The sequence below is a fragment of the Toxorhynchites rutilus genome, chromosome 3 (assembly GCF_029784135.1).
Source record: "Toxorhynchites rutilus septentrionalis strain SRP chromosome 3, ASM2978413v1, whole genome shotgun sequence".
In the NCBI taxonomy this organism is placed as follows: Eukaryota; Metazoa; Arthropoda; class Insecta; order Diptera; family Culicidae; genus Toxorhynchites; species Toxorhynchites rutilus.
The window spans coordinates 193,730,804-193,755,849 of record NC_073746.1 but is presented as its reverse complement, the minus strand read 5'-3'; the positions used below and the strand labels follow the sequence as shown (position 1 = coordinate 193,755,849).

The 25,046-nt window shown below is 40.8% G+C and overlaps 1 pseudogene; it reads right to left on the bottom strand.

Moving 5' to 3' along the window:
• Window positions 1-16,579: 16,579 nt before the first annotated feature.
• On the bottom strand, window positions 16,580-23,894 carry LOC129773780 (DNA damage-binding protein 1-like; annotated as a pseudogene).
• Window positions 23,895-25,046: the final 1,152 nt, after the last annotated feature.

Sequence of the window (25,046 nt, the reverse complement as noted above, 5' to 3'; positions counted from 1 at the left end):
AAAAACACCAACACATTCACTCCAACACAGAAATTCGGGATACAATGGAACATCAGAAGTATCCGACGAAATATTCTAGAACTGAAAATGCTTATTTCAAACTCTAATCCCACAGTCATAGCCCTTCAAGAAACTATGACTCCAAACAACTTCGATAAACACTTCATCTCAAAATATATCACATATTTCAAAGAGGGTCCCAACCCCTCAAAAAACGGAGTTGCAATCGCAATCAAAGATGGCACTCCACATGATCTTCTTCCCATTACCACTGATCTTCAGGCAGTGGTAGTGCGCATTAAACACCCCTTTCCAATCACCGTCGTTAGCATCTACATCACTAATGATTCCGATCCGAACACTCTACGCGGCCAACTGGACCATCTGTTCGCCCAACTTCCCGCCCCAATCATGCTTATGGGTGATTTCAACGCCCACTCATACGCCTGGGGAGGTGCATACCTCGATCGAAAAGGATCCATCATTGAGGATTTCATATCCGACCATTCTCTTCTCCTTCTTAACAACGGCCAACACACCAGAATCCATTATTCTGGTACTACTTCAGCCATCGATCTCACTATAGTATCAGACAAACTATCTTCAAAACTTTCTTGGAACATCCACGATGATACTTGCGGAAGCGATCATTTTCCAATCTTCACTTCCTTCGGCCAAACTTCTCCAGAGTTTTCAACAAGGCCAAGATGGAAATTTGAATACGCTGACTGGGCTGGCTATCAGTTTGACATTGAAAACCGCCTCTCCGCTAAACGAGATTGGACAGCCAAGGAATTCTCCAAAGTTGTCCTAGAAGTTGCAATGGTGCACATCCCCAGAACCAGTGGCATCCCTGGCAGGAAATGTGTCCCATGGTGGTCGCCTGAGCTGAAGGCAGCGATCAAAGGTCGACGTAAGGCCCTACGCAAATTAAGAAAGGCCCATCCGGACAGCCCACTGAGACCCACTCTGCTTGCAGAGTTCCAAAGGGCTCGCAAAGAAGCTAAGACTGCTATCAACACAGCCAAGCACAACAGTTGGGTTAAATTCGTCAGCGAAATTAATCCCAACGCGTCAACAAAGGATTTATGGAGTAAGATTGGCAGGCTTCATGGAAAGAAAAGAAGCAAAGAATATAATCTTCTAATTAACGGTCAATACACCAATGACCGGAAAATCATCGCCGAGGCGTTTGGAGATTTCTTTGCTTCCGCCTCCTCCAATCAAAACTACGACCAAACCTTTCTAACCCACAAAACGGAATGCGAAAGGATTCCCATCGATTTTCATACCGATGTGGAATTTGACTTCAACAAAAACCTCTCCCTCAAAGAGCTCGATTGGGTACTGAACAAAGTCAAACAAGGATCCACAGGACCTGATGACATTAGCTACCCTATGCTTAAGAATCTACCCCATCTCGGGAAAAAAGCACTTCTGAAGCTCCTCAACAAAGTCTGGGACAGTGGAACCCTCCCCAGTTGCTGGAAAGAGGGTTTAATGATCTGTATCCCGAAACCAGACATGAACAACCATCTTATTGACAATTTCCGCCCCATCACTCTCCTAAGTTGTGTTGGGAAAGTCTTGGAAAAAATGGTCAACCGACGCTTAACGACTTTTCTAGAGTCAAATAAGCTGATTGATCCCAGACAATTCGCCTTCCGTGCGGGAAAAGGTACAGAAGATTGCCTTGTAGCAATCGAAAAAATCCTAGACGACGCAACTGAAAAATTACACCACATTGATATTGTTTCCCTGGATTTATCCAAGGCCTTCGATCGGGCATGGAGGTACCCAGTGCTGAAAAGCCTTTTCGACTGGGGGATTCGTGGGAGATTAGGTCTCTTCGTTAAAAGTTTTCTAGAAAACCGGTCTTTCAAAACCGTTATTAACAACCACCAATCTTCTCTAAAAATCCCAGAAAACGGCTTCCCACAAGGCTCAGCACTTTCACCAACCCTCTTCAACATTGCCATGCAATCTCTATTCGAGATAATCCCGGACCATATAAAGGTCATAGTCTATGCAGATGACATCACTCTTATCTCTACGAGCTGCTTCGGCTTAATTCAGAGAAAGAGGCTTCAAAAAACCTTAGACTCCATCCAAAACTGGGCTCTAAAAACAGGTTTTAAAATTTCCCCGGAGAAATCCAAACACATACATATCGGAAAAGCTCTCAGAAGGAGAACCTATCTTCAGCTCAACAAAATCCCGATCCCTACAATGAGGACATTGAAAATACTAGGGGTTACTTTCGACAAGAAACTCAACTTCCTATCACATTCCCAAAAGACCAAAATAGCCACCAGAAAGAAATTGAACATCATCAAGTCTATCGCAGGCAACCTAGCCTCTGGTCATAGAAAGACGTTGCTAAATGTTGTAAATGTTTGGTTGGTCCCACAAATCCTTTACGGAATAGGCACCTTCAGCCGTGGAGGGGACAGGGTGTTAAACACCATTCAACCAATTTACAATAAAGCAATTAGGCTCGCAATTGGCGCTTTTCCCACCAGTCCCACTCTTGCTGTAATGGCAGAAAGTGGGCAACTTCCCTTCACCCACCTGGTAACAAAAGCCATCACCAATAAAGCCATCCGTCACTTGTCACTCCCCGAAAGCGACCACAATGTCCCATTAATACATAGAGCTAAAACATGGTTCAAAAATCTCACGAACAAAGATCTTCCCGATATATGTGAACGTTCATCTGCGACGGGAAGAAATTGGAACGTCAAACCGCCGAACATTAACCTTGAACTTCTCAAGACAGTTCGAGCGGGAGACCCTTCTCCAAAAGTCAAAGCCTGCTTCAATAACCTCGTTGCATCCAATTTTCAAATTAACCACCAGGTATACACAGATGGTTCAGTCAGTGCCGATGGAGTTGGATGTGGAGTCTTTGAGAGTAGATACACTGGTTGCTTTTCTCTTCCACCGCAATGCTCCATCTTCAGTGCGGAAGCTTTCGCCCTTTTAATAGCTACCCAAGAATGCACCCATGAGTTTCTTCCTACCACAATATTCTCAGACTCAGCTAGCTGTCTCCACGATCTTCTGAGTGGAAACAGCAAACACCCATGGATTAAGCAAACAGAAGAGGCTGCTTCAAATAAAAACATCTCCTTCTGCTGGGTTCCTGGTCACTCAGGAATCCGTGGAAACACAGCCGCCGACATACTGGCCGGCAAGGGCAGCAAAATAGATCCCCCAGACATGCCCTGTCCTCCATCTGACATTGTCCGCTGGGTAAAACAGCAAGTCCGTGAAAGCTGGGACATAGGCTGGATAAACAGCCGTCCCACTCATCTTCATAAAATTAAAAATTCCACTCTCCCTTGGGATGACCGCCTCAATAGTAGGGAAAGGCAAGTCCTTACCCGTCTTCGAATTGGGCACACTAACTTCACCCACTCACACTTGTTCTGCAGAGCCGAAAAACCCCAATGTGCTTGCAACGAAGCTCCGGTTTCCGTTAGCCATCTTTTACTTGAATGTCAACATACCAAAGATGCTCGAGTCCGACACAACATAGGTCAGAGTCTCCGAGATATCCTCAGTAGAGACGAGACCCAAGAAACCAATTTAATTGCGTTTCTGAAAGAAACCGACTTCTTTGGTAAAATCTAAACCGAAATACTAAATACCTTGGAAAGTGCTTATTAAAGTTCGCCACTTCACAGTCATGTATGCGTGTTTATGTGTGTATACACATGTATGTACGGGTCGGAAGGAAGGTATTCATACATGTATATACACGCATTCAATAATATTAAATAACAAATAATATAATATATACTTTCATACCCACATCTATCTTCTATCCATTACATTATACTTTAATCAACTTCCTATTCCTACAGCCACACTCACCAAGGAGAATAAATTCATTAAATAAACCTCTCCATTTTTCAGCTATACTATATACCATTAAATTCAAAACCACTATATTTTATTATCTATTCAAACTGTATTTCATTTCATTTCACCCCACCCCACACCTACTCCTCCCCTCTTTCCTTCCCATACCACTCCCACCCCCTCCCAATCCACTAATCCCACCCAAATCCTTTCCACTCCTTTCCTTCCTATCCTCCTGAGAGGGGCCGTTTTGTTTTTTGGCTTTGGAACACGCCTTTCGCTAGGTCACTTGTGCTTCGTTACTGCTTTGGTCCTCGGATCAGTAAATTTTTACTTTTCTTTACAGCATATATTAAATATCTTATGAAGCATAGGATCCCTTCCTACCTTCTTCTTTAACCGAGAGTCGAGCGGACAGGTCTGATGAGTGATTTTGTTTGGTTTCCCTTTCGCCAGTCCCCTCTGGGCTGGTTTTATTGTGGCTCTTCACTGGGCTAGAGGCGAATGAACTGCAAAGTTTGAAGCCTCTTAAAAACAAAGAAACAACAACAACGAAAAATGAATGTGTCTCACCACCAGAATATCGCTTAAGTATGCTTTTTGTGTGTGATTGAATCGAGAGAAGGTGTGGTTTACAATGGCAATTTGGAAGGCAAACTAGAGGGGAATGAACTCTCTGAGCTCGGAACTTTCGGCGACTGAGCAATAATCGATTGCGGGCGCATACAATATTGGATACGGAAATATCCTACTGATGGGGAAGAATAATCTTCTGAAGCTATCCTGTTAATTGCGATTGATTGAAAAACCACAAAACCAAATGTATTTGGTCACAGTGTTACATGGATAGAAAACATTCAATTAAACTCTTTCACATGAATATATTTTGAAAATTCCCAAAGGAACTGGCAGATTATTTTCAGTAACGATTAGATATTTCCACATTTTCCTCGATACTGGAAGCCCACCAGTGGTTAATGCCAACTCGATAACCACCTGTTAATAGCACTTGATTGAAACATATTTGGTCACAGGGTAACATGGATAGAAAACATTCAATTAAACTCTTTCACATGAATATATTTTGAAAATTCCCAGAGGAACTGGCAGATTATTTTCAGTAACGATTAGTTATTTCCACATTTTCCTCGATACTGGAAGCCCACCAGTGGTTAATGCCAACTCGATAACCACCTGTTAATAGCACTTGATTGAAACATATTTGGTCACAGTGTTACATGGATAGAAAACATTCAATTAAACTCTTTCACATGAATATATTTTGAAAATTCCCAGAGGAACTGGCAGATTATTTTCAGTAACGATTAGTTATTTCCACATTTTCCTCGATACTGGAAGCCCACCAGTGGTTAATGCCAACTCGATAACCACCTGTTAATAGCACTTGATTGAAACATATTTGGTCACAGTGTTACATGGATAGAAAACATTCAATTAAACTCTTTCACATGAATATATTTTGAAAATTCCCAAAGGAACTGGCAGATTATTTTCCAGCAATGATTAGATCTTTCCGGAACTTTCTCGATGCTGAATGGCATCCTAACGAAAAGAGTTCTGCGCGTGTATGTGTTCTCCTTCGCCATCCACCTCCTCCAGCACGTTAGGCAACGATGTTATCTTGTCGATGTCCTCACGAAAAATGAATGTGTCTCACCACCAGAATATCGCTTAAGTATGCTTTTTGTGTGTGATTGAATCGAGAGAAGGTGTGGTTTACAATGGCAATTTGGAAGGCAAACTAGAGGGGAATGAACTCTCTGAGCTCGGAACTTTCGGCGACTGAGCAATAATCGATTGCGGGCGCATACAATATTGGATACGGAAATATCCTACTGATGGGGAAGAATAATCTTCTGAAGCTATCCTGTTAATTGCGATTGATTGAAAAACCACAAAACCAAATGTATTTGGTCACAGTGTTACATGGATAGAAAACATTCAATTAAACTCTTTCACATGAATATATTTTGAAAATTCCCAAAGGAACTGGCAGATTATTTTCAGTAACGATTAGATATTTCCACATTTTCCTCGATACTGGAAGCCCACCAGTGGTTAATGCCAACTCGATAACCACCTGTTAATAGCACTTGATTGAAACATATTTGGTCACAGGGTAACATGGATAGAAAACATTCAATTAAACTCTTTCACATGAATATATTTTGAAAATTCCCAGAGGAACTGGCAGATTATTTTCAGTAACGATTAGTTATTTCCACATTTTCCTCGATACTGGAAGCCCACCAGTGGTTAATGCCAACTCGATAACCACCTGTTAATAGCACTTGATTGAAACATATTTGGTCACAGTGTTACATGGATAGAAAACATTCAATTAAACTCTTTCACATGAATATATTTTGAAAATTCCCAGAGGAACTGACAGATTATTTTCAGTAACGATTAGTTATTTCCACATTTTCCTCGATACTGGAAGCCCACCAGTGGTTAATGCCAACTCGATAACCACCTGTTAATAGCACTTGATTGAAACATATTTGGTCACAGTGTTACATGGATAGAAAACATTCAATTAAACTCTTTCACATGAATATATTTTGAAAATTCCCAAAGGAACTGGCAGATTATTTTCAGTAACGATTAGATATTTCCACATTTTCCTCGATACTGGAAGCCCACCAGTGGTTAATGCCAACTCGATAACCACCTGTTAATAGCACTTGGTTGAAACATATTTGGTCACAGTGTTACATGGATAGAAAACATTCAATTAAACTCTTTCACATGAATATATTTTGAAAATTCCCAAAGGAACTGGCAGATTATTTTCCAGCAATGATTAGATCTTTCCGGAACTTTCTCGATGCTGAATGGCATCCTAACGGAAAGAGTTCTGCGCGTGTATGTGTCGATCCTTTGCCGTCCACCTCCTCCAGCACGTTAGGCAACGATGTTGTCTTGTCGATGTCCTCACGAAAAATGAATGTGTCTCACCACCAGAATATCGCTTAAGTATGCTTTTTGTGTGTGATTGAATCGAGAGAAGGTGTGGTTTACGATGGCAATTTGGAAGGCAAACTAGAGGGGAATAAACTCTCTGAGCTCGGAACTTTCGGCGACTGAGCAATAATCGATTGCGGGCGCATACAATATTGGATACGGAAATATCCTACTGATGGGGAAGAATAATCTTCTGAAGCTATCCTGTTAATTGCGATTGATTGAAAAACCACAAAACCAAATGTATTTGGTCACAGTGTTACATGGATAGAAAACATTCAATTAAACTCTTTCACATGAATATATTTTGAAAATTCCCAGAGGAACTGGCAGATTATTCTCAGTAACGATTAGATATTTCCACATTTTCCACGATACTGGAAGCCCACCAGTGGTTAATGCCAACTCGATAACCACCTGTTAATAGCACTTGATTGAAACATATTTGGTCACAGTGTTGGATAGAAATGGATAGAAAACATTCAATTAAACTCTTTCACATGAATATATTTTGAAAATTCCCAGAGGAACTGGCAGATTATTTTCAGTAACGATTAGTTATTTCCACATTTTCCTCGATACTGGAAGCCCACCAGTGGTTAATACCAACTCGATAACCACCTGTTAATAGCACTTGATTGAAACATATTTGGTCACAGTGTTACATGGATAGAAAACATTCAATTAAACTCTTTCACATGAATATATTTTGAAAATTCCCAAAGGAACTGGCAGATTATTTTCCAGCAATGATTAGATCTTTCCGGAACTTTCTCGATGCTGAATGGCATCCTAACGAAAAGAGTTCTGCGCGTGTATGTGTTCTCCTTCGCCATCCACCTCCTCCAGCACGTTAGGCAACGATGTTATCTTGTCGATGTCCTCACGAAAAATGAATGTGTCTCACCACCAGAATATCGCTTAAGTATGCTTTTTGTGTGTGATTGAATCGAGAGAAGGTGTGGTTTACAATGGCAATTTGGAAGGCAAACTAGAGGGGAATGAACTCTCTGAGCTCGGAACTTTCGGCGACTGAGCAATAATCGATTGCGGGCGCATACAATATTGGATACGGAAATATCCTACTGATGGGGAAGAATAATCTTCTGAAGCTATCCTGTTAATTGCGATTGATTGAAAAACCACAAAACCAAATGTATTTGGTCACAGTGTTACATGGATAGAAAACATTCAATTAAACTCTTTCACATGAATATATTTTGAAAATTCCCAAAGGAACTGGCAGATTATTTTCAGTAACGATTAGATATTTCCACATTTTCCTCGATACTGGAAGCCCACCAGTGGTTAATGCCAACTCGATAACCACCTGTTAATAGCACTTGATTGAAACATATTTGGTCACAGGGTAACATGGATAGAAAACATTCAATTAAACTCTTTCACATGAATATATTTTGAAAATTCCCAGAGGAACTGGCAGATTATTTTCAGTAACGATTAGTTATTTCCACATTTTCCTCGATACTGGAAGCCCACCAGTGGTTAATGCCAACTCGATAACCACCTGTTAATAGCACTTGATTGAAACATATTTGGTCACAGTGTTACATGGATAGAAAACATTCAATTAAACTCTTTCACATGAATATATTTTGAAAATTCCCAGAGGAACTGGCAGATTATTTTCAGTAACGATTAGTTATTTCCACATTTTCCTCGATACTGGAAGCCCACCAGTGGTTAATGCCAACTCGATAACCACCTGTTAATAGCACTTGATTGAAACATATTTGGTCACAGTGTTACATGGATAGAAAACATTCAATTAAACTCTTTCACATGAATATATTTTGAAAATTCCCAAAGGAACTGGCAGATTATTTTCAGTAACGATTAGATATTTCCACATTTTCCTCGATACTGGAAGCCCACCAGTGGTTAATGCCAACTCGATAACCACCTGTTAATAGCACTTGGTTGAAACATATTTGGTCACAGTGTTACATGGATAGAAAACATTCAATTAAACTCTTTCACATGAATATATTTTGAAAATTCCCAAAGGAACTGGCAGATTATTTTCCAGCAATGATTAGATCTTTCCGGAACTTTCTCGATGCTGAATGGCATCCTATCGGAAAGAGTTCTGCGCGTGTATGTGTCGATCCTTCGCCGTCCACCTCCTCCAGCACGTTAGGCAACGATGTTGTCTTGTCGATGTCCTCACGAAAAATGAATGTGTCTCACCACCAGAATATCGCTTAAGTATGCTTTTTGTGTGTGATTGAATCGAGAGAAGGTGTGGTTTACGATGGCAATTTGGAAGGCAAACTAGAGGGGAATAAACTCTCTGAGCTCGGAACTTTCGGCGACTGAGCAATAATCGATTGCGGGCGCATACAATATTGGATACGGAAATATCCTACTGATGGGGAAGAATAATCTTCTGAAGCTATCCTGTTAATTGCGATTGATTGAAAAACCACAAAACCAAATGTATTTGGTCACAGTGTTACATGGATAGAAAACATTCAATTAAACTCTTTCACATGAATATATTTTGAAAATTCCCAGAGGAACTGGCAGATTATTCTCAGTAACGATTAGATATTTCCACATTTTCCTCGATACTGGAAGCCCACCAGTGGTTAATGCCAACTCGATAACCACCTGTTAATAGCCGCGCGTGTATGTGTGTGTAGCGATGTCTTCCCAGGGAACCGTTTGTGGCATCACTCTCCTCCTGATAGATTCCCTTCTGGCCTAGGGTGCACAAACAGGCTCTTGGTGACACCGTTCATCCGCGCTTTCATGATAAATAAAGAGCTTCACCGCAACAGCGACAACATGCTCCAATCGCTGTCAATTAGAACTGAGTGGATTTCCGAGCGGCGCTCGCTTATATACCGATTGGTGATTTCAATAGCCTGTTTTGAAAGCAATTTTAAGACTATTGAAACAAGTTTTTGGATCAGAAGGTAACAAGTATAGAACGCGTAGACATTTTATCTATCGAATGAAGTGTTTATCATACCATTTCGTTCAGTTGTTTAGGAGCTATTAACGATCAAAATCTCGGTCTCCGGCGTAACGCTTTCGTTTTCGAAACTTCGATTTTACACCCCGGTATAGAAATGAAAGACGTAGTCCTACGTCAAAACTACCTTTGATGAAAATCAAAATCTTAGAATGCCGACAACTCGGCAAAGTCTCCCAGGAAGGGGAAAACTCTAAATTCACGCCGTCCGACTCGTTTCGAGTAACTTTTGCTGGTTCCGCTCTCCCTGACTACGTTATGCTGGACAAATTGAGGCTGCCAGTGCGACTATTCGTGCCAAAGCCCATGACTTGTCAAAAATGCAAGTCAGTTGGTCACACTTCAGCTTATTGTGCCAACAAGGAGCGCTGTGCCACTTGCGAAGAGCAACATGTGGGTAAATCTTGCAGTGCGACTGAGCAAAAGTGTTCATATTGCAGAGGAATTCCACATGTGCTCTCGGCTTGTGAAACTTGCAAGAGTCACTGGGAAAAACAGAAACGCTCTTTAAAGGAACGCTCAAAGCGTACTTTTGCGGAAATTTTAAAGGGCGCTTCTCCACCGGCCGAACAACAACAAGAACAACCAATCCCCACACATAATGTCTTCTCCACGTTGCCAGTTGACGAAGTAGAAGCGGACACAGCTGAAGAGGGCACACCGTTCATTTTCCAAGGGAATCCCCGGCGCAAAAATGTGTCCACTCCCAAACTTCAACGACAAGTTCCATCGGTGATACCCCCTGTTAGCATGCCTAAAATATCGAGTGCAGCGGACAAGCAAAATCAGGTTCCTCCTGGCTTCCGTGGGAATAGTTCACCTTCGAACGACCCAGCACTCGAGGGGACATCAAAAACCCCAACTGTCCCTGTTTCGCCGTCAAGCTCAACTTCCCAATCGGGATTTATAAAGTTGTCTGACCTTTTGGATCAAATCTTCACGTGTTTCAATGTTTCCGACTCCATCAGAACCCTTGTCATCTCATTGCTTCCAGTATTAAAGACAATTTTACAGCAATTGATGCAAACATGGCTCCTCCTTGCAATGATTATCTCTCTTGATGTCTAATTTGAATAGAGAGGTCGGAGATATCACTGTTTTACAGTGGAATTGTCGTAGTCTTATCCCTAAATTGGATGCATTCAAATTTTTAATTCATAAGTTCAATTGTGATGTTTTTGCTCTGTCCGAAACTTGGCTTTCTTCGCGAGATGATCTCTCTTTCCACGATTTTAATATTATACGCTTGGACCGTGATGACAGATACGGAGGGGTGCTATTGGGGATCAATAAGTGCCACTCATTTTTTCGAATTGACCTTCCACCTATTGGAGGGATCGAAGCTGTTGCTTGTCATGCAAACATTAAAGGCAAAGACCTCTGTATTGTCAGCTTGTATTGGCCTCCGAGAGCTGCGGTTAGCCGCAAACAACTTGATGACATGTGCTCACTCCTTCCTGGGCCACGATTGATCTTGGGAGACTTCAACTCTCACGGAACTGCCTGGGGAGAACATTACGACGACAATCGTTCATTGCTGATATATGACCTTTGTAACAGCTTCAATATGACCGTTTTGAACACTGGGGAAACAACACGTGTACCTAAACCTCCTGCTAACCCAAGTGCTCTTGACCTCTCGCTTTGCTCGAATTCACTATCGTTAGATTGCAAGTGGAATGTAATTCAGGATCCCAATGGTAGTGATCATTTGCCAATCAAAATTTCCATCACCACTGGGTCGAGTTCTTCTGAATCTATAAACATGGCATATGACCTCACAAGACACATTGACTGGAAAAAATATGCGGATGCGATTACTCTAGCCATCAATTCCAGAGATGGTTTACCTCCATTGGAGGAGTATAACTTCCTTTCTCGTTTGATATATGACAGCGCGGTTCGCGCTCAAACGAAACCCATCCCAGGTTCCACTATTCGTCGAAGGTCTCCCAATCCATGGTGGGATAGCCAATGTTCCAAGCTTTATCAGGATAAATCAAATGCATTTAAAGCTTTTCGAAAACGTGGAACCCCTGAAAATTTTCAAACGTATTTAGCCCTTGAGAATCAGTTCAAAAATTTGATCAAAGGGAAAAAACGTGCTAATTGGCGAAATTTTGTGGGAGGTTTGTCACGAGAAACGTCAATGAAAAAATTATGGAAAGTGGCTCGAAACATGAGAAATCGCTCTTCAACGAATGAAAGCGAGGAATATTCACATCGATGGATTTTGAATTTTGCACGGAAGGTTTGTCCCGATTCCGTTCCCGTACAAAAAATTGTTCGAGATATTTCACAAGATAGGTGCGATCTTGATTCCGATGGTAGAATTCTCTCTTGCTCTACTTTCATGTAACAATTCTGCTCCGGGATCGGATAGAATTAAGTTCAACTTGCTGAAAAACCTCCCTGATGTGGCGAAACATCGCTTGTTGAATTTATTCAATCGGTTCCTGGAGCATAATATTGTTCCAGATGATTGGAGACAAGTACGAGTTATAGCTATTCAAAAACCCGGAAAACCCGCGTCCGACTTCAATTCGTACCGCCCAATAGCAATGCTGTCTTGTATACGGAAATTGTTGGAGAAAATGATCTTGTTTCGCCTTGATCGATGGGTTCAAACGAATGGCCTACTCTCAGATACACAATATGGGTTCCGCAGGGGCAAGGACGAATGATTGTCGTGCGTTGCTTTCTTCAGAAATTCAAATGGCTTACGCCGAAAAAAAACAAATGGCTTCAGTATTATTGGACATAAAGGGGGCCTTTGATTCTGTTTCAATAGAGGTTTTGTCAGACAAATTACACTCTCGGGGTCTGCCGCCTCTATTGAATAATATGTTATATAACTTGCTTTGTGAGAAACATTTGAACTTTTCTCACGGAGATTCGGCAGTAAGTCGGTTCTCTTACATGGGCCTCCCCCAGGGCTCATGTTTAAGCCCCCTTTTGTACAACTTCTATGTAAGCGACATCGACAATTGCCTTACACAAAATTGCAGCCTAAGACAACTTGCAGATGATGGAGTGGTGTCTGTCGTAGGATCTAACGAATCCGACCTGCAAGGACCCTTACAAGATACTTTGAACAATTTTTCAACCTGGGCCATTGGGCTAGGGATCGAATTCTCCACGGAGAAAACAGAGATGGTGGTTTTTTCTAGGAAGCATAGACCAGCAAAACCAAAGCTTCAACTTTTGGGTAAACCGATCACTCATGCTATGTCATTCAAGTATCTTGGGGTCTGGTTCGACTCCAAATGTACTTGGGGGGCCCATATTAGGTATCTGAGTAAAAAATGCCAACAAAGAATAAACTTTCTCCGTACAATTATCGGCACCCATGGGGAGCCCATCCCGAAGATCTTATAATGTTGTATCGAACAACTATTCTCTCAGTGATGGAGTATGGCAGTTTCTGTTTTCAATCAGCTGCCAAAACACACCTCATTAAACTCGAGCGAATTCAGTATCTTTGTCTCCGTATCGCGTTGGGATGTATGCCCTCAACGCATACCATGAGTCTCGAGGTTTTGGCAGGTCTACTCCCACTAAAAGATCGCTTCAATTTATTATCTCTTCGGTTCTTCATCCGGTGTAAGGTCATGAACCCATTGGTGATCGGAAATTTTGAGCAGCTGATCGAGCTAAATTTTCACTCCGGATTCATGAGTTCATATCATGAATTCATCTCCATGCAGGTTGATCCTTCTTCGTATATTCCCAACCGTGTTTGTTTCCGTGACTACATCAATTCCTCTGTGCATTTTGATCTGTCCATGAAGCAAGATATCCATGGATATTCAGATTACCAACGATCGAGGATCGCTCCAACGATCTTCGATGAAAAGTATGGGGGTATCAATTGTGATAATATGTACTTTACTGATGGGTCCACTATAAACGAGTCCACAGGATTTGGAGTGTTCAACAAATTTTTTAGCACCTCACACAGTCTTCAGAATCCTTGCTCAGTGTATATTGCTGAATTGGCAGCAATTCATTGGGCGCTGGACAGCGTCGCCTCACGACCTGTTGAACACTATTACATTGTAACGGATAGTCTTAGCTCTGTCGAAGCTATCCGTTCAGTGAGGCCGGAAAAGCACTCGCCGTACTTCCTTGAGAGAATACGAGAAATTTTGAGTGCTTTATCCAGACGCTGTTATGTCATTACCTTTGTCTGGGTCCCTTCACATTGCTCAATTCCGGGTAATGAGAGGGCTGACTCATTAGCAAAGGTAGGTGCGATTGAGGGCGATATTTATCAGCGTCAAATCGCCTTCAATGAATTTTATTCTTTAGTCCGTAAAAATACCCCAATTTCCCCTAAGGTTAACCTCAAACCGTGGTTCAAAAGTCTGGACTTGAGTCGGGACTTTATTCGCACCTTCTCCCGACTCATGTCCAATCACTGTTCGTTAGATGCGCTACTCTTTCGTTTCAATCTTGCCAGTAGCAATCTCTGTGTTTGTGGCCAAGGTTACCACGACATCGAGCACGTTTTTTGGTCGTGCGATGTGTATCTTGTTGCCAGATCGAATTTAGAAAACTCCCTTCGGACCCGAGGTAGACAGCCCAATGTACCGGTGAGAGATGTGTTGGCACGGTTAGACCTCGATTACATGTTCCTAATATATGTTTTCCTTAAAACTATCGATCTTCGTGTGTGATTGTCCGTACACCCTTATCCTCTCATTTTTTTTCCTTCGCGAGCGACTGTTTCCCTTCTGACTAACTATAGAATAAGCTGAAATGTATATACATAATAGATATAATAATAGATTTAGGAATTGAGTATGATGAGCGTGAGTGTGAATGAGAGTGTGAACATTGTACAATATCCTTATATCCCCTCCTTTTCCAAAAGAAACTATGTCACCCTTCTAATCTCGAGTCGACCGCGAGTAATCGGTTTCCTACTTTTTTAACCCTAGATTTAAGGAAACATGTTGATATATACTTTTATTAATAGCTAAGAGTTCGGCTCCTTTAAACCTATGTAACTGAGCCTGTAAAAATAAATGACTTAAATAAAAAAAAAAAAAGATGGTCAATTGAGGGCCCTGAGTTTGAACTCACGATCGATCGCTTAGTAAGCGAACGCGTAACCAAGTGGCTACGAAGACCCCCTAAGAAAACATCTAGACGAGAAACAAATACTGCCAGAATTATCCTTCGGCTTCAGAAGGAAAATGTCCACCAATACCTGCTTAAGCTTCGTGACCAATCACATTCTAGACGTTAAGCGAAGAAAGAAAGTTGCTGCGACTATTTTCTTCGACCTATCCAACGCTTTCAACACAGTGCAATTGGATACACTTGAAAAAGTACTTATAGAACAAAATACCCCCAAGCACTACGTTAATTACATCTGTGCATTTTTATCAAATAGAAATCTACAACTCCAGGTAGGATCAGACACTATCGTAAGAACAGTCAGCAACGGTTTACCCCAAGGGGACATCCTATCTCCAACATTATTTAACGCCTACACCAGCAGTCTTCACGGAATTCAAGTCGAAGGCGTTTTCCCATCAAGTATATTAGTATGAGACGATTGTTTATAAATTATAGGAACGAATGTTCATTCTTTTCGCTTTGTTATTTTTTGAGACTGCAATTGGTAAATATTTTTCGGAAAAGCCGTTGTTTACCCTCACCACCAGCAAGCGTTAGCATCTCGTATATTGCCTAAAAACTGGCTCAACTATTCTCATATGAAACTTTTACCCCTAGCTTCGCGTTCGAGGTCTCGAGGAGAAATCGAAAAGTGGTCTCGATGGGCACGCTACCCTACGGAGGTCGGCATATTCGTCGGAAAATTTCTCCAGGAGTTGGACGGCACCCGGAACAGATTTGCTCACGTCGATTTTTCGATGGTATGCTTGATCCTAGGAAGATCCGAACGATAGTGGCGGCACCTATTCGCCCAAATGGTCGCCCACTCCAATGCACACAGGCTTCAGTGGGAAACCACCACCAGCTTCAGTTGCACCAACAGCAGCAACAGGTACAGCTGGTCATTCTAATGTGGTTCCTCTGTTGTCATCTGCAGATGGAAATGGTCTTTCAGGTCTGCTCAGTGATGAAAGCCACGGTGGTGGTGTCATAATAGATTCGCTTGAGGCGGAGCTCAAGAAAGGCATCACACTGCAGGATCAGCTCGAGCGAAAGAAACTGTCGAAAAAGAATGAGTAATATGATCGCATTCGGAAGAGTCAACTAACCTATTCATTCATTCGCAGGGTCGATAATGGCAAGTCCGATAAAAAGATGCGAACGCTAGGAAATATTCAACATGATTAATGAGTTGATTCATTAATAAACTGTGTTTAATTTCTCATTTCTACGACCGCTTCCTTCTTAGTTCCATCCACGTCGATCCGCAACCCTAATGCATCGTACATTTATTCCCGAATTAAATCCAGAAAACTTTCTACAAGGTTTCCATCAAGAAATCCCTCGCAACGTTCCGTTCTTATTTCGGTGTGGAAACTAAGCTAATACGAATAATCAATTCTGCCAACAGATTTGTTTATGTCAGTCAAACTTTCTTGTAACTTTCGAAGAAATTTATAGTTCATATCAGGTGGTATTCGTGTGACCAGATCAATTGCACCGCTGATTATGCCAAATAGCACACAGCCCGTTGTCGGCGTCGTTCGCTCACCGATGTGCATCACGAGCGAACCGTGGCGGAATATATTCATCATATCACTGAGATGGGATTACGCTACCTCTGGTATTTGCTGTCGTTGCGCCCCTTCAAATAAATACAAAAATTGTTCAGATGATAAACCGAGCTACGGAAATCCTACTTACCCATCTTTTAGGCAAACGAATACAGTGTTGCTGTTATCCGCCCCGAGGAAGGCACCGTCTGTTCAGAAAGAACGTTACTTTGAGGAAGACAAGTGATTGCATTAATCTAGCTTACCCCAAATTTTACAATATAATGCCAACACATTATTGAAATGGCTACATTCAAGTCGCAAATCCTGATCATCAGTCCATTCATGCAATCGTACTTTTTAATTGAGGCTAGCCAATACTCGGCCGTTGAACTCAACGAGGGAATAGCACGCACCCTTGATGTCCTTCTCGCTAACTTCTCGCTAGTGATAGATGATAATCCTTCTTACTTTGGGTTCTAGTTCCTCTGTATTGACCAATGCTGTGCCGACAATGTAAAAGTATTCGAATCGTTACACAACTACACCGAAATCAGTGACATAGTATACTCCGTTTGCATGAATTGTGTTGCATGTAGCACCTCGAACGTATTCTGTTCGTTGATATGTAGATTTGAATTTCAGCTTCTTAGCCGAACTTGGCATTGCTGGCTCCTGGATTAAGCAGACCCATGTTGTTTGAGGAAGTTACATTTGGTCAGAGTTGGCGCGCTCTGTCTCGAAGGAGTCAGTCCACTCGAGTCCTGAAGATCCATTCGCACCGTTATAACACCGAAGCGACGTACCGACTCACCCATTAGTACCGTTCGAATGTGCAACTTTTGAACCTCATCAATTATACCAAAAATAACAGAATTTTTGATTGCAAGAGTCTGATCGGCATTTAGTGAGCACATATGATTTACTTCTTTCACGTTGACATTCGAGAAAACCAACTTGTTGTTAGAACTGTAAATATCGGTTAGGCAATCAGAACAGGCGAACACGTTTGTTTTCGAAAGTGACCGGAAAATTTTCAGAAGTCAGCTGGATTCCAAGCGTAACTTTCTCTGGTCTATTACTCTGTTGGTATTTTTCTCCATGACGAAGTAGAACATTGAACCATCTTCGAGTGCGCACAATAAATAAGAGATACCCTCAAAGTAATCCATCAAAATAGAGCGAAGAATTGGTTCTAAAATAAAAAAACAAACAATAAATCCATTTTTTTCCGAGATGTTTCTTATAATCATACCTCCTCCGAGTTTCTCAGTGTGAACAAATTCAAGATTAGGTATGCGAAGGATGCAAACATAGATATCGGTCCAAAAACCTACTGCAACCAGTTTCGAACGGCTGGAGCTTTCATTCATGGGTGAGTGTGATAGTGCTGATGGAAAAGAACGTTATTATTGTGAACATGTGCAATTAGCCGTTTCATACCTCTTTTGCACCAACTTGTCTGCTTTAATTGCGATGTAATGTCGTAGGCAGTTCCACACAAGCTGGCATGAATTTGACGCGACTACGCCAATGCGCTTATCATCCGGCGGATTCCATTCACATACCATCGATTTGTTATCACATTAGATCAATCGTGCTGTCATTGGAGTAACACGACAAATTTGCCTATAATCGACATTCGCACAACAAAATGTCTGTAGGAAATCGGAAACTTCGGTTTTATTTCTGTTTCTTCCTCTGATAAAGACTGTACACAATGCTCCTAATCGAAAACAAAAGTGCAAAAATAAAAAAACATCTGTCATCGATGTCGATAATGTAGTTTGCTCAGGTAAATCTAGTACACAGAAATACGGCCGTAAATGAGGATAGCTTTTTCTATGACGACGTATCGCATCCGACGAATGAATATACGGATACGGCCGTAAATGAGAATAAGGGTGTATACCTTCGTATTGCCTTATGGGAACAATGAAAATGGTTAATACGCGCTTTTCTCACCAGTTTTCAGATATGACAATATCCAAGCTTACTAATGTTATCGAGTAAAATATACTAATCTCTGGTAGGGATGCGGGTTTGTTGACAATATGTACAAAAAATTTGTATATTCTACTAATTTTGCATTACCAAATGTATTTGGTAGTTTTCGACTGAGGATTTTTCTAAGTGTAGAGAAAATATTGGACTTAGTTGTTAAAGGCCAGCTGTTGGAATATTTAAATCATAACACTTTGCTAATACCAGAACAATCGGGATATCGGGAAGGTCATTCCTGTGAAACCGCATTGAACTTGGTGTTTGTGTGGCACGGACTGAAGTACATGAGGCAGTGTGCTATGTGCTGACCATATACGGCAACCCTGCGTGTTGGCTGTAAACATAAATGCCCAATTCACGAGCGGATCGCAGCGACCCACGTTATTTCGTCCTCTTTAACTCTTCAACCGTCAAGCAGGTAAGACGTGCGGAAACCTAGTTTGACCACCCCTTTTCCCCAACGTTAGTTCGGGACTGCACAATGGCGATCCTGCCAGGAGTTGCAGTTTATTTTCTTTTCTTTCCGTTAACTGCAACGTAATGTAATTGTCGAGCCGAAATAAAATATCAATTTTACGTTGGGAAAAAGGGGCCAATTTTTGTTTACGCGGGTAAAAAAAATTAGTGGGTTATATCTATGATATAACCGCAAGGTTCACGTGGAACTACCTTAGCTGAGCAATCATTCGTTTGTATTGATTAAATTCTTGATTGAATGAAACAGTTTCCAAATTCAATTGAGTTCAATATATTTGCTCTGTGAGTGAAAAAAATGAACAAACCGTGTAAAGTCAATTCATTTATTGTGATTGATTGTTCTTCGTTACAAGTAAATTTAATGACGGACCTTTTACGTTTGGTATGATGACTAGAACAAAATATATGTACGGAAGAATTATCAAACGTTTGATGAACCAGCCTAAGGCTGAAAATCTTTCCAATAAAGACAAAAAAAAATTATCAAACGATTATTTTATTTTACATTTTCCTCTGAAGTTTACATCCCAAAAGTGTACATACTTCTCGAATCTCGAATTTGCTTGAAACTGGGAAGTTCATTCGCTTCTAGTGGCTGCACGATTTTCCCAGGTTCCTAAGTTTAGAAGATCATGTTAGGACAGACATATTCCACTCTGCACAAAGGCAAGCGAGGACAAAAGTACTCGCAGTTTGCATTTATTTGCAGAGCCGATTTCCCCAGAAACCACGGTTTTGAAGTCTGTGTTAGGGAAACACATTTCAATCGGAACAAAAATACCCCCGATTTGTATGAATTCGCAATGCCGATTTCCCCACGCTTCATGGATTTGAAGTCTGTGTTAGGGAAACACATTCCAGTCGGAACAAGAATACCCCCGACTTGCATGAATTTGAAATACCGATTTCTCCAGGCACCTTGGTTTAGAAATCTCTATTAGGGAACACATTTCGGTGGGAACAAAAGCTCCCCCTACTTTCGTGTGTTCTTTTTCTTCTTTTAGGCTTTAAGAGGGTTTAAACTTTTCAGTTCACTCGCCTCTAGGCTCTTTCGTGTGCTTGCAATGCCGATTTCGCTGCTTGGTTTTAAAGTCTGTGTTAGGGAACATTTTCCGATGAGAACAAAAGTCTCCCTACTTTCATGTATTTGCAATGCCGATTTCCCCAAGGCTGCTTGGTTTTGATGGCTGTGTTAGGGAAACCGTAAATCGGGCCAATCAAAACGATGCAGTTAGGGCGTTTAGATAACGCCTAATATTTTACAGTTATTCAATTGTTTATCTAATGAAAAACAACATTTTGTTAGTTGCGATAGATGCGTAGAAATATTCCCTATCAAGTGATGCAAACATCTCTCCTATCCAGTACGAAATGTTCGAGCTATAAGCATTCGAAATCTTTTATTTTTTCCTGCATGATCTGTGTTTAGGTTTTCATTTTACCCTCCATATATTCCGGTTAGACGTAGTCCCACGTAAAAATTGTGCTTGAAGTGAGGTTAGGTCCACAGCTAGACCTAACGCTAAGTGGAATAAAGCGATTGGTGTGGCTCTTGTGGCTAAATATTTCCGTGAGCGGATCAAAGGATCGCGCTGAGCGGGTTTCTATAACCGCGCTGGATAGAAGAAAATAAGCCAAGCGTGTGAAACAACGCATAGGGCGGGTCAAATAGACCGCGCAGAGTTATGCTTGTAGGAAACATAGTGAGCGGATCAAAGTATCGCGCAGAGCGGGTTTGAATAGCCGCGCTGAAAAGAAGAAAACAACAAGTCAAACGAGTAAAACAACTGCACTGAGCGGGTCAAATAGACCACGCAGAGCATAGTTTGTAAAATCATTGTGAGCGGATCGAAGAATCGCGCTGTGCGGGTTAATATAACCGCGCCGAAACGAAAGGCAGGCGGGTCGAAAGATAGCGCAGAGTAGGTAAAAAAAGCACCATGCTAAGCGTATAGGAAAACCTCGCGGAGCAGGTTATCAGGGACATGATGAACAAAACAAAACGAACATAAAAATTACAATATATCCGAAATTTTTTTTGTTACGACTATGTGCTACAAGAGAAGCGGATTTTTAAATCGCGCTCTAGAATAAGATACAATGAATTAATTCGCATCGTTTTAATGTATCATTGCAGATTTTAAGTGCTGAAATGGAATACACACGAATCGGAAATGTAACGGACATAGAATAAAATAGAATACACTCAGGAAAGAAATTTACTATCTGGCCTATAATTCTATTACAATATGATTCAATATCTTAACCCAATTAAATTTTTATTCTCCAACAAAACAATAGTTTTTTTCCTTCGTTTATTTTTTTTTGAGAAGGGGGTGGATGTGTGGCACGGACTTAAGTACATGAGGCAGTGTGCTATGTACTGACCATATACGGCAACCCTGCGTGTTGGCTGTAAATATCAATGCCCAATTCTCGAGCTGATCGCAGCGACCCACGTTATTTCGTCCTCTTTAACTCTTCAACCGTCAAGCAGGTAAGACGTGCGGAAACCTAGTTTGACCACCCCTTTTCCCCAACTTTAGTTCGGGACTGCACAGTGTTGGCAAAATGGAAAGATAATTTAGAATGTAAAGAGACCATCATTGCTGTTTTCTTTGATCTAAAACGCGCTTTCGAGACAATTTCTAGGCCCTTGTTGTTGAACACGATTAAGCGCTTTGGAATTACGAGTACTGCATATAAATGGTTTGAAAGTTATTTGTATGACAGAACTCAACGGACTATTTTTAACGATTTGGAAATGAAATAGGGAATAATCTTGGAGTACCTCAGGGAAGTGTATTAGGGTCCATTTTATTTATTATGTACATTAATGACATGCGACGAGTTTTACGATTTTGTGATATCAATCTTTTTGCAGATGATACTGTATTATTCATTGCAGCTAATGATTTAAACCAGGTCGCGTCACATTTAAATGGAGATTTGCATTCTTTAAGTAGATGGTTAAAGTATAAGCAATTAAAATTGAACATAAGTAAAACGAAATACATGGTAATCTCGCGAAATCGTTCAAATGAAAGCGTCTCTATTGTTATTGATGATGAGACTATTGATCGCGTTCGGGAAATTAAATATCTTGGCGTGATTATTGATGACAAACTCAAGTTCAACACTCACATTAACAATGTCATCAATAAAAATTGCCAAGAAGTATGGAATCTTATGCCGATTGAAAAACGATTTAACTATTTGCAGCAAAATACAGCTATACAAATCAATCATCTCTCCTCATTTAGACTTTTGCTCTTCCATTTTATTTCTGGCCAATGAAACACAAATATCGAGATTACAGCGTTTGCAAAATAAAATAATGCGGTTGATACTAAAATGTAACAGATTCACTTCCTCTGCAATGGTTATCCGTGAAGCAAAGGATTGTTTATTTTACTATGGTGTTCATTTTCAAAGTAGTTAAAGGTTTGCTGCCTCGATATTTGTGTGATCGAGTTGAAAGAGGAAGTGACTTTCACAGTTATAACACAAGAAACGCGAATGAATTGAGAACACCCAATTTCTTGACATGTGCTTCACAAAATTCGTTGTATTTCAAAGGTATAAATGTGTTCAACTCGATGCCAAGACATATTAAACGTGCAACAACACTTACAGAATTTAAGAGGCACTGTATTTCACACGTGAAAGCTGTGTTTCATTAACAGCCGACCGATATATTTTTAAATTTTATGACGAAGATTGTTACTGACGAAGTTTTATACGAACGGATAATTTAATGTGGGATTTTTTTTTGCAGTTTGTTTTTAATATTTTCAATTAACCAGACGAAGTTTTTTTTGAACGGATTATATTTTGCAAACTACTCAATTTTTTAAATTATCTTTTTTTAAATTTGTATTTATGTCCTCTCTATTATGTCCGTCATGATCCTGGTGATGATGGACTATTTTTATTTTTATTTTGTTGTTTTATATTATATTAGTTAAAAAAAATTAAAGTAGTCTACATAAGTTTAAGCGTCGCGCGCGTAACACAGATATAAAGGATATTAAATTGAAAGTTTTCTAAGTGCCGGTCTAGAAATTTTTCGTTAAGGAAATTTTCTCGATTTCTCTGGATGAGGATATTCATAGTCAATCCAATACAAGGCTGGCGGTTGGGCTTGTGCTCTGGTGGACCACTCGGCTGCAAGGGCCTCGTCGGGACCGTATCGGCTCTGTTGCGGACATGACTGAGTATTGGCTTGTCATTTGACATTGCAATTTTTTTTGAACTTATATCTGTGAATAAAATCAGTTCGTTTTTTTTTGTTCGCCAAACTGATTTCAATGCTGAAAAAAACAACTAAATTATCTTTTAGATAACTCGTCTTGCTCAAATCTCTGTAGGGGAAGGAGGCGGGACCATCATCATCATTCTAATTCATTGTTACCATTTACTTCTATAAACCATGATCTCGCTTTCTGTGTGAACAAATGATGAGCACATTGAAATAATTCAATTTCGGAAAAACCTTCTGGTCGAGCATTGAATTCTATTTCCTTCAAGAATTCGTTCAATTTTCTCCCGTTATCCATTCCATCGTAACGAATGTTCAATTTATGAATGGGCAAACGGTTTCTACTGTCAATCACTCTATCTCTACGATTTGAAACTGTCTCACCTACTCGTCGAACCTGTTTATTCAGAGATTGACTATGGGGACTTTCTAACGAATTGTTCCTATCATTTAACCATGTCAGGATATCTGCTGGATTTGATCTAGGCTTTTCCAACTGCCTGTTGAAATTCGGATTTTCATCGATTCTGGTACTATTATGATTATCGTGTTTCTCTTCAGCACGCTGTTTCGATTCTAGAACCTTGATGCGTTGCAGCAGTTGACTCACAACCATCATTAATTGTTCTTTTTCCTCGTCTAATCGTTCTTTTCCCTTTTCTGCTATAATTCCAACATCTTCCTTGTCTACTGAACTTTCCTCGATATTTGCGTTTTGACGTAGGACTACGTCTAACCGGAAGATATAGGGGGTGAAATGGAAATCTAGGCACTGAACAAGTAGGAAAAAATGCAAGATTTGGAACGCTTATAACTCGAGCATTACGCAATAGATCGCAAAGGTTTTTGCATCAATTGATAGGAAATATATCTACGCATCTATCATAACGAATAACATTTCATTTTTCTTGAGATAAATAATTGAATAATTGTGAAATATCAAGCATTGTCAAAATGCACTATGTGCCCATTTTTTATTGGTCCATTTTGTGCTCCTGAAATCGTACCGACCAAAACGGGCAACCAGAGCAGCAGCGAAATAGAATGAAGCACGATTGGAAAGGAAAAAGAAAAAAATGAACGAAACATTGGTCGCAGTCTCACACATGCGTAATTCTCGAGCCAGCCAGTCAGCTTAAAAATCCCCGCTCCGCTGCCGTAACGATCATTCTCATTCAAACCGTACACCACATCGGTTCGCATCGCAACACATCAACAAACCAACCCAAGCAGCCATGTCTGGACATGGTAAAGGAGGAAAAGTGAAGGGAAAGGCGAAATCTCGATCGAACCGTGTTGATCTGGAGTTCCCCGCAAGGGTAGCTAGGCCGAGCGCGTTAGTACCAGTGCACCAGTCCACCTAGCCGGCGTTATATAGTTTCGGCCGCCGAAGTGATCGAGTTAGCTGGCAAAGCTGCTCCCGACGATAAGAAAACCCGCATTCGGAACAGAACACACTCAGTTCGGTGGACATCAAGATAACAGGCAGTTGCAGCGAGTGGCGAGTGGCAAACGCAATCGCAAAATAGCATCAGGTAGCAGAAGAAAAAAGTTTGTTCTTTATACAAACTGCTTTGGTGGCAAATCCAGAACAAGGCGGCATCGAGGGCGTTCGAAATGGTTTTTGACGTAGGACTACGTCTTTCATTTCTATACCGGGGTGTAAAATCAAAGTTTCGAAAACGAAAGCGTTACGCCGGAGACCGAGATTTTGAGCGTTAATAGCTCCTAAACAACTGAACGAAATGGTATGATAAACACTTCATTC